Raw genomic sequence first — 15,569 nt, 5'->3', positions numbered from 1 at the left:
ACAAGTATGAACACTACATTTGCTACAGTTACAAATATTTCTAAAATCTATAAAAATGAAAAATCAGAAAACCCCTTTGGCATCAGTTTATTGCTCTTTGTTGTATTTTGGTTCTAGTATTTGGGTTATTTCTCAAAGATGTTTTCCATTGAAATGTAACTTGTTTTATTGTTGTGAACAGGTTTGGCTTTACTACTCAGGTTTTTAATTTTTAGTGTGTTTTTTTCATGCTCAGTTTTGCAAAGTGCTAAACTAACTTTTTATGTAGTAACTAATTAACTTTTTTGTTACTATTATAAATTTTGTATTTTTCTTTGAAATCTGACTTTTGATACAGTATCTGTTTACCAGGTTTTTGTTTGTTTCTGGAACTAGGGCTGCTATTTGCTTTTCATGGTTTTAGCAGCTTGTTTTGCTTTAGCATTGGCTTTTATGTCACTTACTTTTTGCACACTGGGTGTCCCCCACGCTCCTGGGGGGCTGTGAGGGCTACACGGACAGCGACAGGTGCCGTGAGGGCGGTTGGGGGGCTCGGCCGTGCCGTAGCTGTGCCCTTTCCCCACCGCTCCCCTCAGCCCTGAGGCAGGGCAGGCGAAAGGTGCTTTGAAAAGCTCCGATAAAAGCTTGTAGAGTCGCCCTGGGGCTCATTTTGGACTGTTGGAGACTAGGGAGTGTTGGACGACAGCATCAGAGCGCAGCAGGGTGTTTCGTGACAATTCTGAGGGAAAAGCTTATTGAACTGAGGCTTCATGAGGTAACTCAGCGGCCACAGAGTTTGATAAAGCTGAGAAAACTGCAAAAGGACACTTGGGATATTTGAAAGGAAAATCATTATGTAAAGTGTCAGGCCAGAAAGAAGATCTCTGAGAGAAAAATTGACTTACTGGGCTTTTCCTGAAACAGGACATGTAAAAAAAAAAAGAGAGTGCTTATGGGGGACAAAAAAAACATTTTTCAGAGCAATCTGGCATAACTATTAGGGACAGAATAAACATCTTGGAGGGATATAAGCGTGGGGCCATCCTATTTAAAGACAAAATCAGAAGTACTTCAGGGAAGACATTGGTAGCATTTTCATAGCAGGCATCTGCAAGTTGGCAAGACAATTTAGGTAGGAGAAAGAATGGACATTTAAGCAGGCTGTGCTAAACTAGCATTCTGGATGTGTGCAGTTCTTTTAGTTGTAGAAACTAAACTTGCTGATGGGGTGAAGGAGACAAATTTTTCTGAAAAAAAAATTCACCATCCTAGGGAATGACTCCATAAATTAGGAATACTGTTTTACGTTCTTTCCAATCATGGAGTCAAAGTTTAACAAAGGATCTTGGACGTAATTTTCCTGTAAGAAGAGAAAAAGAATGGTAATAAGTACTTCATGCCGAGTCCAGCCACAGATTTTTCAAGCAGCAAACGGGTTAGAAGGCTGAAAAGGGAGGAAAACAAAAGAAAAGAGGATGAATCACATTAAAATTTTGGTGTGGGTTCAGGAGACAATATATAATGAAAACAAGTACTGCTCCAAGACTTAAGTCCTTGTACAGGAGTAGAGGTTAATAGAGGGACCTCAAGGCTAACCCTCTTCTCTTTATCTTGCAGAAGCTGTCAAGAAACAGATGGAGATGGACATCAAGGAAAGAGTGCAGAGGAGGATCAGCAGCATCGAGGTCAAGAGGGAGCACAAGACAGGCCTTCTGGGCAAACAACTGTCCCTGCCGTCATCGGGACAGACACACATGTTGAAGTGCAGCAGGAACCTTCAGGGTGCCCCGCTGGCTTTCACTGGGCGACCCCCCCGTAAACAGGGCTGGGTCTTTCCTTTGGTGTTTTTGGCCTTTTGCCACGGTTCTCCTTTGGCTGCCCAGGGAGAGCGGGAAACACTGTAAGGAGAGTGAGAGAGCCCTTCTCCACATCCCAGGGGCAAATGGAGGTATCCTGACTGCAGGCCACCGTGTCAGCGAAGCAGGGCTTCTTTGTTTCCCTTGGTGCCTTAGTGTCTGGTGGCGGCTGCTGGCCACGGTGACCCCCCTGTAGCCTGGGCATGTCACAGCCTGTGTTCATTGTCCAGCCTTGAAGCCGCCCTGCGTAGTCAGGGGCTTGAAGTGTCTGGGCAGGCCAGGGCAAGTCTGAGGCCGTGTTCTCCCGCTGCTGGGCGTCAGGAATGGCTCGCCACAGGTTGCTGCTCAGAGCTTGCTCCCTCTCCTGGGATGTTGCCCCTTTGTGTCTCTGTCTTGTCTTTGTCGGTGTGAGTGAGAGAGCGAGCGTGTCCCTTGGTCCCCCTAGAAAAGCAGGTAGCGTAGCTTAGGCTTCCCAGGAGGGAAAGAGGGGCTCTGTGTAGGAAGCTGTGGGGTGCCATCCGTACTGCACAGCAGCAGGTGGCCGCCTTAGTCACGGCCTGTCTTGTGCAGAGGCCATGAGGACCTGACAATGTGGAGGGGCTTAACAGCTGCCAACGAGCAGAGGACATGACATGGCCCAGCTACAGGGCGTCACAGTGGACGACAGGCGCCAGCAGCCACAAAAGGTGGCAAGGCAATAAAGAAAGCCGTGCCCTGTTTTCAGGGTGGGCGGGGGTTGGGAGAGCTCCATTTCCCATCGGGGGTGAAGAACGGGATTCTCACCCTCCTTCCTGGGTTGCCCTCTCTCTTCAAGCAGCCAACAAAGCACCGTTAGGGGGGAGCGGGTCTGGGTGCCCCCGAGTCGGAGAGAAGGAGCCTCCGCAGGCCTGTGGGCTCAGGGCTGCCCGTAAGTCTGGGCCAGTGCCCTGGAGTCCCGGGCACTTTGCAGACTAGCAGCGTCTCGAGCCCTCTGTAGTCAGAGGTGCAGCCTCGTTGGCCAGTGCTTTGTATGCCCAGCTTCCTTTGCCCAGAGGGCCTGGCTCCCAGCAGCAGACGGGGCGTCGCCGTGACCACTCAAGGTGAGGTTTGGAGAGGTTTGTGTCAGTGGGGGGCTCTGTGGGTGGGTTTGGAGTGACTTGGAGGTCTCCCTCTGGAGATGTAGGGTCCCGGTTTACTTCCTACGGAGGAGCTGGTGTTTCTCACACCTGCCTGTGTCCTCCTTCCTTTGCAGAAACCATGGGAGAAGAGAGCGGTGGCATTGTGCGGACGGCAGTGCTGACGTGGGAAAACGCGGAGGTGGCACCAGTGGAAGTTGGAGCGTTGTGTGGAGCCGTGGGGGGGTGTGGTGGGAGCGGGCAGGTGATGGTGGCTTGGGGAGCTCGCTCTGGGTGCCCGTTTCACTGACTTGAAGGAGTTGGAGCTTCTCGGACTCAACTGTGTTATTCTCTTTGCTTGACGGAAGCCATCCGAGAAGAAAGCAGAGCCAGGAGCGCGGGACGGCGAGGCAAAAGAGTTCAGAAGAGGATCAGCAGTGTCGAGGTCAAGAGGGAGCACAAGAAAGGCCTTCTGGGCAAATGAACCTCTTTGCCATCACAGGGTCAGGCATACACGTAGGAGTGCGTCGGGCACCTTCACGGTGCCCCCGCTGGCTTTGCGCTGGGTTACCCCCCCTGTAAACAGGGCTGGGTCTTTCCTTTGGTAGTGTTGGCCTTTTGCCACGGTTCTCCTTTGGCTGCCCAGAAAGAGGGGGACAACCCTGTAAGGAAGAGGGAGAGTCCCCTTGGCCACACCCGATAGGAGAATGCAGGTCACCCGACCCCAGCCCACCCTGTAAACAGGGCAGGGCTTTTTTTTTTGCCTTGGCTCCTTTGTGCCTGCTGACGGCTGCTGGCCACTGTGACCCCCTGTAGCTGGGCCGCGTCACAGCCGCTGTTCTTTGGCCAGCCATGAAGCCCTTGAGTGTAGTCAGGCCCTTGAGGCCTCTGTGCAGGCCAGGGCGAGTCTGAGGCCGTTGTCTCCTGCTTGTGGGCGGTAGGGATGGCTCGCCGCAGGTTGCTGCTCAGAGCTTGCTCCCTCTCCTGGGACGTTGCCCCTTTGTGTCTCTGTCTTGTCTTTGTCGGTGTGAGTGAGAGAGCGAGCGTGTCCCTTGGTCCCCCTAGAAAAGCAGGTAGCGTAGCTTAGGCTTCCCAGGAGGGAAAGAGGGGCTGTGTGCAACAACCGGGGCGTGCCCTCAAAACCCACAGACGGAGACACGGCCCAGCCTCGGCCCTTCTTTCCGTTGAGGCAGCAAAGCCTCTCGGTGACCCGCCTGTAGCCAGGGCCTGGGTCTGTGCCAGTGCTGCTGGTGATGTGCCAGCATGTGCCCGCCCTGTCTTCAGGGCTGGGGCCCTGTCCTCGCGACATTAGGCCGTGGAGGGCTTTGTTGGGGGTGCTGAGCCTAGAAGGGGCAGCCTTGTAAGCGGGGCTTTGTACGACCCCAGTGCTCGGCGGGCGGTTGAAGGGAGTCCCTGTAATCAGGTGGGTATTCCTGGCCCTGGCCGTTCCGAGGTCCAGGACCGGGAGGTGTGCAGCTCCCTGTCCGTGGAGGAAGGCCCCCAGGCCTTAGGCCGTTAGCTGTTTTTCCTGGTACTGGAATCTTATTGCTATTAGTGCAGGGGGAAGCCGAGTCCTGTGGCTCCCTGGGTGTGCACCCGCCCGTAATCGGGGTGCGGGTCTGGGAGCCTCGTGCTCCCTCAGCTGGCAGGCTGTGCGGGGCGACCGTCCCGTTAGCGGGGAGCGGGTCTGGGTGCCCTCGAGGCGGAGAGAAGGAGCCTCCGCAGGCCTTTGGGCCCAGGGCCGCCCGTAAGTCTGGGCCAGTGCCCTGGAGTCCCGGGCACTTTGCAGACTAGCAGTGTCTCGAGCCCTCTGTAGTCAGAGGTGCAGCCTCGTTGGCCAGTGCTTTGTATGCCCAGCTTCCTTTGCCCAGAGGGCCTGGCTCCCAGCAGCAGACGGGGCGTCGCCGTGACCACTCAAGGTGAGGTTTGGAGAGGTTTGTGTCAGTGGGGGGCTCTGTGGGTGGGTTTGGAGTGACTTGGAGGTCTCCCTCTGGAGATGTAGGGTCCCGGTTTACTTCCTACGGAGGAGCTGGTGTTTCTCACACCTGCCTGTGTCCTCCTTCCTTTGCAGAAACCATGGCAGAAGAGAGCGGCGGCATCGTGCGGACGGCAGTGCTGACGTGGGAAAACGCGGAGGTGGCACCAGTGGAAGTTGGAGCGTTGTGTGGAGCCGTGGGGGGGTGTGGTGGGAGCGGGCAGGTGATGGTGGCTTGGGGAGCTCGCTCTGGGTGCCCGTTTCACTGACTTGAAGGAGTTGGAGCTTCTCGGACTCAACTGTGTTATTCTCTTTGCTTGACGGAAGCCATCCGAGAAGAAAGCAGAGCCAGGAGCGTGGGACGGCGAGGCAAAAGAGTTCAGAAGAGGATCAGCAGCGTCGAGGTCAAGAGGGAGCACAAGAAAGGCCTTCTGGGCAAATGAACCTCTTTGCCATCACGGGGTCAGGCATACACTTAGGAGTGCGTCGGGCACCTTCACGGTGCCCCCGCTGGCTTTGCGCTGGGTGACCCCCCCCCCGTAAACAGGGCTGGGTCTTTCCTTTGGTAGTGTTGGCCTTTTGCCACGGTTCTCCTTTGGCTGCCCAGAAAGAGGGGGACAACCCTGTAAGGAAGAGGGAGAGTCCCCTTGGCCACACCCGATAGGAGAATGCAGGTCTCCCGACCCCAGCCCACCCTGTAAACAGGGCAGGGCTTTTTTTTTTGCCTTGGCTCCTTTGTGCCTGCTGACGGCTGCTGGCCACTGTGACCCCCTGTAGCTGGGCCGCGTCACAGCCGCTGTTCTTTGGCCAGCCGTGAAGCCCTTGAGCGTAGTCAGGCCCTTGAGGCCTCTGTGCAGGCCAGGGCGAGTCTGAGGCCGTTGTCTCCTGCTTGTGGGCGGTAGGGATGGCTCGCCGCAGGTTGCTGCTCAGAGCTTGCTCCCTCTCCTGGGACGCTGCCCCTTTGTGTCTCTGTCTTGTCTTTGTCGGTGTGAGTGAGAGAGCGAGCGTGTCCCTTGGTCCCCCTAGAAAAGCAGGTAGCGTAGCTTAGGCTTCCCAGGAGGGAAAGAGGGGCTGTGTGCAACAACCGGGGCGTGCCCTCAAAACCCACAAACGGAGACACGGCCCAGCCTCGGCCCTTCTTTCCGAGGAGGCAGCAAAGCCTCTCGGTGACCCGCCTGTAGCCAGGGCCTGGGTCTGTGCCAGTGCTGCTGGTGATGTGCCAGCATGTGCCCGCCCTGCCTTCAGGGCTGGGGCCCTGTCCTCGCGACCTTAGGCCGTGGAGGGCATTGTTGGGGGTGCCGAGCCTAGAAGGGGCAGCCTTGTAAGCGGGGCTTTGTACGACCCCAGTGCTCGGCGGGCGGTTGGAGGGAGCCCCTGTAATCAGGTGGGTATTCCTGGCCCTGGCCGTTCCGAGGTCCAGGGCCGGGAGGTGTGCAGCTCCCTGTCCGTGGAGGAAGGCCCCCAGGCCTTAGGCCGTTAGCTGTTTTTCCTGGTACTGGAATCTTATTGCTATTAGTGCAGGGGGAAGCCGAGTCCTGTGGCTCCCTGGGTGTGCACCCGCCCGTAATCGGGGTGCGGGTCTGGGAGCCTCGGTGCTCCCTCAGCTGGCAGGCTGTGCGGGGCGACCGCCCCGTTAGCGGGGAGCGGGTCTGGGTGCCCTCGAGGCGGAGAGAAGGAGCCTCCGCAGGCCTTTGGGCCCAGGGCCGCCCGTAAGTCTGGGCCAGTGCCCTGGAGTCCCGGGCACTTTGCAGACTAGCAGTGTCTCGAGCCCTCTGTAGTCAGAGGTGCAGCCTCGTTGGCCAGTGCTTTGTATGCCCAGCTTCCTTTGCCCAGAGGGCCTGGCTCCCAGCAGCAGACGGGGCGTCGCCGTGACCACTCAAGGTGAGGTTTGGAGAGGTTTGTGTCAGTGGGGGGCTCTGTGGGTGGGTTTGGAGTGACTTGGAGGTCTCCCTCTGGAGATGTAGGGTCCCGGTTTACTTCCTACGGAGGAGCTGGTGTTTCTCACACCTGCCTGTGTCCTCCTTCCTTTGCAGAAACCATGGGAGAAGAGAGCGGCGGCATCGTGCGGACGGCAGTGCTGACGTGGGAAAACGCGGAGGTGGCACCAGTGGAAGTTGGAGCGTTGTGTGGAGCCGTGGGGGGGTGTGGTGGGAGCGGGCAGGTGATGGTGGCTTGGGGAGCTCGCTCTGGGTGCCCGTTTCACTGACTTGAAGGAGTTGGAGCTTCTCGGACTCAACTGTGTTATTCTCTTTGCTTGACGGAAGCCATCCGAGAAGAAAGCAGAGCCAGGAGCGTGGGACGGCGAGGCAAAAGAGTTCAGAAGAGGATCAGCAGCGTCGAGGTCAAGAGGGAGCACAAGAAAGGCCTTCTGGGCAAATGAACCTCTTTGCCATCACGGGGTCAGGCATACACGTAGGAGTGCGTCGGGCACCTTCACGGTGCCCCCGCTGGCTTTGCGCTGGGTGACCCCCCCCCCCGTAAACAGGGCTGGGTCTTTCCTTTGGTAGTGTTGGCCTTTTGCCACGGTTCTCCTTTGGCTGCCCAGAAAGAGGGGGACAACCCTGTAAGGAAGAGGGAGAGTCCCCTTGGCCACACCCGATAGGAGAATGCAGGTCTCCCGACCCCAGCCCACCCTGTAAACAGGGCAGGGCTTTTTTTTTTGCCTTGGCTCCTTTGTGCCTGCTGACGGCTGCTGGCCACTGTGACCCCCTGTAGCTGGGCCGCGTCACAGCCGCTGTTCTTTGGCCAGCCGTGAAGCCCTTGAGCGTAGTCAGGCCCTTGAGGCCTCTGTGCAGGCCAGGGCGAGTCTGAGGCCGTTGTCTCCTGCTTGTGGGCGGTAGGGATGGCTCGCCGCAGGTTGCTGCTCAGAGCTTGCTCCCTCTCCTGGGACGCTGCCCCTTTGTGTCTCTGTCTTGTCTTTGTCGGTGTGAGTGAGAGAGCGAGCGTGTCCCTTGGTCCCCCTAGAAAAGCAGGTAGCGTAGCTTAGGCTTCCCAGGAGGGAAAGAGGGGCTGTGTGCAACAACCGGGGCGTGCCCTCAAAACCCACAAACGGAGACACGGCCCAGCCTCGGCCCTTCTTTCCGAGGAGGCAGCAAAGCCTCTCGGTGACCCGCCTGTAGCCAGGGCCTGGGTCTGTGCCAGTGCTGCTGGTGATGTGCCAGCATGTGCCCGCCCTGCCTTCAGGGCTGGGGCCCTGTCCTCGCGACCTTAGGCCGTGGAGGGCATTGTTGGGGGTGCCGAGCCTAGAAGGGGCAGCCTTGTAAGCGGGGCTTTGTACGACCCCAGTGCTCGGCGGGCGGTTGGAGGGAGCCCCTGTAATCAGGTGGGTATTCCTGGCCCTGGCCGTTCCGAGGTCCAGGGCCGGGAGGTGTGCAGCTCCCTGTCCGTGGAGGAAGGCCCCCAGGCCTTAGGCCGTTAGCTGTTTTTCCTGGTACTGGAATCTTATTGCTATTAGTGCAGGGGGAAGCCGAGTCCTGTGGCTCCCTGGGTGTGCACCCGCCCGTAATCGGGGTGCGGGTCTGGGAGCCTCGGTGCTCCCTCAGCTGGCAGGCTGTGCGGGGCGACCGCCCCGTTAGCGGGGAGCGGGTCTGGGTGCCCTCGAGGCGGAGAGAAGGAGCCTCCGCAGGCCTTTGGGCCCAGGGCCGCCCGTAAGTCTGGGCCAGTGCCCTGGAGTCCCGGGCACTTTGCAGACTAGCAGTGTCTCGAGCCCTCTGTAGTCAGAGGTGCAGCCTCGTTGGCCAGTGCTTTGTATGCCCAGCTTCCTTTGCCCAGAGGGCCTGGCTCCCAGCAGCAGACGGGGCGTCGCCGTGACCACTCAAGGTGAGGTTTGGAGAGGTTTGTGTCAGTGGGGGGCTCTGTGGGTGGGTTTGGAGTGACTTGGAGGTCTCCCTCTGGAGATGTAGGGTCCCGGTTTACTTCCTACGGAGGAGCTGGTGTTTCTCACACCTGCCTGTGTCCTCCTTCCTTTGCAGAAACCATGGGAGAAGAGAGCGGCGGCATCGTGCGGACGGCAGTGCTGACGTGGGAAAACGCGGAGGTGGCACCAGTGGAAGTTGGAGCGTTGTGTGGAGCCGTGGGGGGGTGTGGTGGGAGCGGGCAGGTGATGGTGGCTTGGGGAGCTCGCTCTGGGTGCCCGTTTCACTGACTTGAAGGAGTTGGAGCTTCTCGGACTCAACTGTGTTATTCTCTTTGCTTGACGGAAGCCATCCGAGAAGAAAGCAGAGCCAGGAGCGTGGGACGGCGAGGCAAAAGAGTTCAGAAGAGGATCAGCAGCGTCGAGGTCAAGAGGGAGCACAAGAAAGGCCTTCTGGGCAAATGAACCTCTTTGCCATCACGGGGTCAGGCATACACGTAGGAGTGCGTCGGGCACCTTCACGGTGCCCCCGCTGGCTTTGCGCTGGGTGACCCCCCCCCCCGTAAACAGGGCTGGGTCTTTCCTTTGGTAGTGTTGGCCTTTTGCCACGGTTCTCCTTTGGCTGCCCAGAAAGAGGGGGACAACCCTGTAAGGAAGAGGGAGAGTCCCCTTGGCCACACCCGATAGGAGAATGCAGGTCTCCCGACCCCAGCCCACCCTGTAAACAGGGCAGGGCTTTTTTTTTTGCCTTGGCTCCTTTGTGCCTGCTGACGGCTGCTGGCCACTGTGACCCCCTGTAGCTGGGCCGCGTCACAGCCGCTGTTCTTTGGCCAGCCGTGAAGCCCTTGAGCGTAGTCAGGCCCTTGAGGCCTCTGTGCAGGCCAGGGCGAGTCTGAGGCCGTTGTCTCCTGCTTGTGGGCGGTAGGGATGGCTCGCCGCAGGTTGCTGCTCAGAGCTTGCTCCCTCTCCTGGGACGCTGCCCCTTTGTGTCTCTGTCTTGTCTTTGTCGGTGTGAGTGAGAGAGCGAGCGTGTCCCTTGGTCCCCCTAGAAAAGCAGGTAGCGTAGCTTAGGCTTCCCAGGAGGGAAAGAGGGGCTGTGTGCAACAACCGGGGCGTGCCCTCAAAACCCACAAACGGAGACACGGCCCAGCCTCGGCCCTTCTTTCCGAGGAGGCAGCAAAGCCTCTCGGTGACCCGCCTGTAGCCAGGGCCTGGGTCTGTGCCAGTGCTGCTGGTGATGTGCCAGCATGTGCCCGCCCTGCCTTCAGGGCTGGGGCCCTGTCCTCGCGACCTTAGGCCGTGGAGGGCATTGTTGGGGGTGCCGAGCCTAGAAGGGGCAGCCTTGTAAGCGGGGCTTTGTACGACCCCAGTGCTCGGCGGGCGGTTGGAGGGAGCCCCTGTAATCAGGTGGGTATTCCTGGCCCTGGCCGTTCCGAGGTCCAGGGCCGGGAGGTGTGCAGCTCCCTGTCCGTGGAGGAAGGCCCCCAGGCCTTAGGCCGTTAGCTGTTTTTCCTGGTACTGGAATCTTATTGCTATTAGTGCAGGGGGAAGCCGAGTCCTGTGGCTCCCTGGGTGTGCACCCGCCCGTAATCGGGGTGCGGGTCTGGGAGCCTCGGTGCTCCCTCAGCTGGCAGGCTGTGCGGGGCGACCGCCCCGTTAGCGGGGAGCGGGTCTGGGTGCCCTCGAGGCGGAGAGAAGGAGCCTCCGCAGGCCTTTGGGCCCAGGGCCGCCCGTAAGTCTGGGCCAGTGCCCTGGAGTCCCGGGCACTTTGCAGACTAGCAGTGTCTCGAGCCCTCTGTAGTCAGAGGTGCAGCCTCGTTGGCCAGTGCTTTGTATGCCCAGCTTCCTTTGCCCAGAGGGCCTGGCTCCCAGCAGCAGACGGGGCGTCGCCGTGACCACTCAAGGTGAGGTTTGGAGAGGTTTGTGTCAGTGGGGGGCTCTGTGGGTGGGTTTGGAGTGACTTGGAGGTCTCCCTCTGGGGATGTAGGGTCCCGGTTTACTTCCTACGGAGGAGCTGGTGTTTCTCACACCTGCCTGTGTCCTCCTTCCTTTGCAGAAACCATGGGAGAAGAGAGCGGCGGCATCGTGCGGACGGCAGTGCTGACGTGGGAAAACGCGGAGGTGGCACCAGTGGAAGTTGGAGCGTTGTGTGGAGCCGTGGGGGGGTGTGGTGGGAGCGGGCAGGTGGTGGTGGCTTGGGGAACTCGCTCTGGGTGCCCGTTTCACTGACTTGAAGGAGTTGGAGCTTCTCGGACTCAACTGTGTTATTCTCTTTGCTTGACGGAAGCCATCTGAGAAGAAAGCAGAGCCAGGAGCGCGGGACGGCGAGGCAAAAGAGTTCAGAAGAGGATCAGCAGCGTCGAGGTCAAGAGGGAGCACAAGAAAGGCCTTCTGGGCAAATGAACCTCTTTGCCATCACGGGGTCAGGCATACACGTAGGAGTGCGTCGGGCACCTTCACGGTGCCCCCGCTGGCTTTGCGCTGGGTGACCCCCCCCCCCGTAAACAGGGCTGGGTCTTTCCTTTGGTAGTGTTGGCCTTTTGCCACGGTTCTCCTTTGGCTGCCCAGAAAGAGGGGGACAACCCTGTAAGGAAGAGGGAGAGTCCCCTTGGCCACACCCGATAGGAGAATGCAGGTCTGCCGACCCCAGCCCACCCTGTAAACAGGGCAGGGCTTTTTTTTTTGCCTTGGCTCCTTTGTGCCTGCTGACGGCTGCTGGCCACTGTGACCCCCTGTAGCTGGGCCGCGTCACAGCCGCTGTTCTTTGGCCAGCCGTGAAGCCCTTGAGCGTAGTCAGGCCCTTGAGGCCTCTGTGCAGGCCAGGGCGAGTCTGAGGCCGTTGTCTCCTGCTTGTGGGCGGTAGGGACGGCTCGCCGCAGGTTGCTGCTCAGAGCTTGCTCCCTCTCCTGGGACGCTGCCCCTTTGTGTCTCTGTCTTGTCTTTGTCGGTGTGAGTGAGAGAGCGAGCGTGTCCCTTGGTCCCCCTAGAAAAGCAGGTAGCGTAGCTTAGGCTTCCCAGGAGGGAAAGAGGGGCTGTGTGCAACAACCGGGGCGTGCCCTCAAAACCCACAAACGGAGACACGGCCCAGCCTCGGCCCTTCTTTCCGAGGAGGCAGCAAAGCCTCTCGGTGACCCGCCTGTAGCCAGGGCCTGGGTCTGTGCCAGTGCTGCTGGTGATGTGCCAGCATGTGCCCGCCCTGCCTTCAGGGCTGGGGCCCTGTCCTCGCGACCTTAGGCCGTGGAGGGCATTGTTGGGGGTGCCGAGCCTAGAAGGGGCAGCCTTGTAAGCGGGGCTTTGTACGACCCCAGTGCTCGGCGGGCGGTTGGAGGGAGCCCCTGTAATCAGGTGGGTATTCCTGGCCCTGGCCGTTCCGAGGTCCAGGGCCGGGAGGTGTGCAGCTCCCTGTCCGTGAAGGAAGGCCCCCAGGCCTTAGGCCGTTAGCTGTTTTTCCTGGTACTGGAATCTTATTGCTATTAGTGCAGGGGGAAGCCGAGTCCTGTGGCTCCCTGGGTGTGCACCTGCCCGTAATCGGGGTGCGGGTCTGGGAGCCTCGGTGCTCCCTCAGCTGGCAGGCTGTGCGGGGCGACCGCCCCGTTAGCGGGGAGCGGGTCTGGGTGCCCTCGAGGCGGAGAGAAGGAGCCTCCGCAGGCCTTTGGGCCCAGGGCCGCCCGTAAGTCTGGGCCAGTGCCCTGGAGTCCCGGGCACTTTGCAGACTAGCAGCGTCTCGAGCCCTCTGTAGTCAGAGGTGAAGCCTCGTTGGCCAGTGCTTTGTATGCCCAGCTTCCTTTGCCCAGAGGGCCTGGCTCCCAGCAGCAGACGGGGCGTCGCCGTGACCACTCAAGGTGAGGTTTGGAGAGGTTTGTGTCAGTGGGGGGCTCTGTGGGTGGGTTTGGAGTGACTTGGAGGTCTCCCTCTGGGGATGTAGGGTCCCGGTTTACTTCCTACGGAGGAGCTGGTGTTTCTCACACCTGCCTGTGTCCTCCTTCCTTTGCAGAAACCATGGCAGAAGAGAGCGGCGGCATCGTGCGGACGGCAGTGCTGACGTGGGAAAACGCGGAGGTGGCACCAGTGGAAGTTGGAGCGTTGTGTGGAGCCGTGGGGGGGTGTGGTGGGAGTGGGCAGGTGATGGTGGCTTGGGGAGCTCGCTCTGGGTGCCCGTTTCACTGACTTGAAGGAGTTGGAGCTTCTCGGACTCAACTGTGTTATTCTCTTTGCTTGACGGAAGCCATCCGAGAAGAAAGCAGAGCCAGGAGCGCGGGACGGCGAGGCAAAAGAGTTCAGAAGAGGATCAGCAGCGTCGAGGTCAAGAGGGAGCAGAAGAAATGCTCTTCTGGCAAACTCTCCCGGCCATCACCGAGACAGGCATACACGTAGGAGTGCGGTGGGCACCTTCTGGTTGGCTTTTTGCTGGGCAACTCTCCATGTAAACGGGGTACGGTGTTATTGGCCTTTTGCCACGGTTCTCCTTTGGCTGCCCGTAGAGAGGGGGCGACCTTGGAAGGAGGGTGAGAGTCCGCTTGGCCTCACCTGATAGGCGAATGCAGTTCTCCGGACCGCAGCCCACCGTGTAAGCAGCAGGGCTTTTTTTTCTTTGCCTTGGCACCTTGAGCCTGGTGGCGGCTGCTGGCCACGGTGACCCCCCTGTAGCCTGGGCATGTCACAGCCTGTGTTCATTGTCCAGCTTTGAAGCCGCCCTGCGTAGTCAGGCGCTTGAGGTGTCTGGGCAGGCCAGCGCGAGTCTGAGGCCGTGTTCTCCCGCTGCTGGGCGTCAGGAATGGCTCGCCACAGGTTGCTGCTCAGAGCTTGCTCCCTCTCCTGGGACGTTGCCCCTTTGTGTCTCTGTCTTGTCTTTGTCGGTGTGAGTGAGAGAGCGAGCGTGTCCCTTGGTCCCCCTAGAAAAGCAGGTAGCGTAGCTTAGGCTTCCCAGGAGGGAAAGAGGGGCTCTGTGTAGCAAGCTGTGGGGTGCCATCCGTACTGCACAGCAGCAGAAGGCAATGCTCTCAGACTTGGCCTGGCTTGTGGAGGGGCTTCGAGGCTGGCCAGAGAGCAGAGGCTAGCCTCAGCCCTTCTTTCCGAGGAGGCAGCAAAGCCTCTCGGTGGCCCACCTGTAGCCTTGGTCCCTTGGTTTCTCTTGGACTCCTGTTCTGTGTCACTGGGTCCCTGAGGATGTTGGGGCTTCTTGGGGGTTTCTCTAGGACACTGTAAGTTCCTGGCGGTCCCCGGGTCTCTGGGGCTGGCAGAGTGCAGCTGTGCTCTGCAGAGAAGAAGTGGAGCACTGAGAGACTCAAGCAAATAAGAAAACCATTCCTGATGTGTAAATTATGTACATATGTAGAGTGTCTTGAGTTTAGAGCCTTTGTTTGTTTAAATAGAAATTGTGTTCTTATAAGGAGCATCTGAAAAATAAAAATCATTGACTTCATTTAAAACAAAAATGTTATGCAAAGATTGTCATCTTTCCAGAGGCTACTTTTTCCTTTAAGTTTCCACAAATCCTGTTCTGAAAAATACTTTGTGCCCATGCTCAGTAGTCCTCTACTGCTGTCAATTGCTCCATGGTTACCTGGAATGTGTATAACTTCTTCTGTGTAATACATTGTATGCAATTATTTATAACATCACGTTGCTTTCACACTGGGTATAAAGATGTACTGTTGCAATTGGCTTTCATCAAGGTTACTTATTTTGACAATAAAATGATCATCTCGCTCCAAAGGACTGGTAAAACATTCAACTGTGTGAAAATTTTGTGAGCTCAAGAGTACGCACATTGGAATGGAACCTGACCTTTAAGAAGCAGCTGGGCTGCACTCCAAGTGGAGCAGGTAAAAAGTGGTTTGCGTTCAGAATATCAACTCAGGAGACTGTTTTTCAAAAGGGAACTCCAAACTCAATGCTGAATTCTTTACAATGACAACGTGTGCTGATGGTGCACGTGTTCATGGCAGCACTTCCTAATTTCCAAATACCTGCGATTTTCTAGTAATGGTTTCCCCCTGAACTCTGGATCTTCTTTTCTTTTGTTAGTTGATTAAATCCACTCTGTGTAGGGATTTGGTTTAGAGGGTTTTCTGCTGGGTTCTTTTTTGAGGTTTTTTTGGTTGGTTTTCTGCTGTCATGCCTTACATTAGCGTGGCTACAGATGTCAAGAACAATGAGGGCGAAAAGAATCTTGAAGCATTTATATTGTCGTAAATAGTCAAAGGCTGCACTCTCCACTAAATACCGTGTAAGAATATTGTTTTCAAAAAAGCATAGAATTTCAAGGTCAATAAAGAAGAAAACTGTAGAAAATCTGTTGATTCGTTCATCTTTACACTAGTGACTCGATCTTGGGGTCCAAGGCATGGGGCAGCTGTAGCAGCCTCGGGTAAAGAGCTGTTTCCACGTGTGCCCTACTTTTTTTAGGGTAGTTATAGCAATTTGCATAAGGAATGCCATTTATGCTCATGTGATGGTTTAAATGAGGATGGTAAAAACATTTCACTTGTAACATTCACAGTTCCTTTGGACAGCGGACAGTGTTTTTTCTGAACTCTTGGGATTGATGGAGTACGCTCAGAAATGCCTGCTCTGAAAAGTTGTTTCAATAAACTCATCTGGTGAAGGAGTTGTTGGGGCTGCAACTCGGGAAGCTTTGTTCCTTTAGGAAGGGAGCAAAGGCAATTCCGTGGGTGCCGGCCGACTTTCCACATGTCAGCCCAAAAAGCTGCTGGTGCTGGCAGCAAACAGTCTGTGTGGGGGAGGTAAAGGCCGGGCGGCTCCTGACTGGCACTGCTTGTGGGAGTTTTGGCAGGGGAACCTGGAGACCA

At 57.4% G+C, this 15,569-nt stretch overlaps 2 long non-coding RNA genes across 2 annotated transcripts; both read left to right on the top strand.

Moving 5' to 3' along the window:
- The first annotated feature begins 5,698 nt into the window (after positions 1-5,698).
- On the top strand, positions 5,699-7,526 carry LOC139669225 (uncharacterized). The gene is made up of 3 exons (XR_011697208.1): positions 5,699-6,785; positions 6,938-7,002; positions 7,169-7,526. It is a non-coding gene; the product is annotated as an uncharacterized lncRNA (long non-coding RNA).
- A 12-nt stretch (positions 7,527-7,538) lies between these two features.
- Positions 7,539-9,464, top strand: LOC139669224 (uncharacterized). Its single transcript, XR_011697207.1, has 3 exons — positions 7,539-8,723; positions 8,876-8,940; positions 9,107-9,464. It is a non-coding gene; the product is annotated as an uncharacterized lncRNA (long non-coding RNA).
- The last annotated feature ends 6,105 nt before the right edge of the window (positions 9,465-15,569 follow it).

Source organism: Pithys albifrons, chromosome 3 (assembly GCF_047495875.1).
Source record: "Pithys albifrons albifrons isolate INPA30051 chromosome 3, PitAlb_v1, whole genome shotgun sequence".
In the NCBI taxonomy this organism is placed as follows: Eukaryota; Metazoa; Chordata; class Aves; order Passeriformes; family Thamnophilidae; genus Pithys; species Pithys albifrons.
Note: the sequence above shows the minus strand (reverse complement) of the source record. Positions and strands in the feature narration are given on the sequence as shown.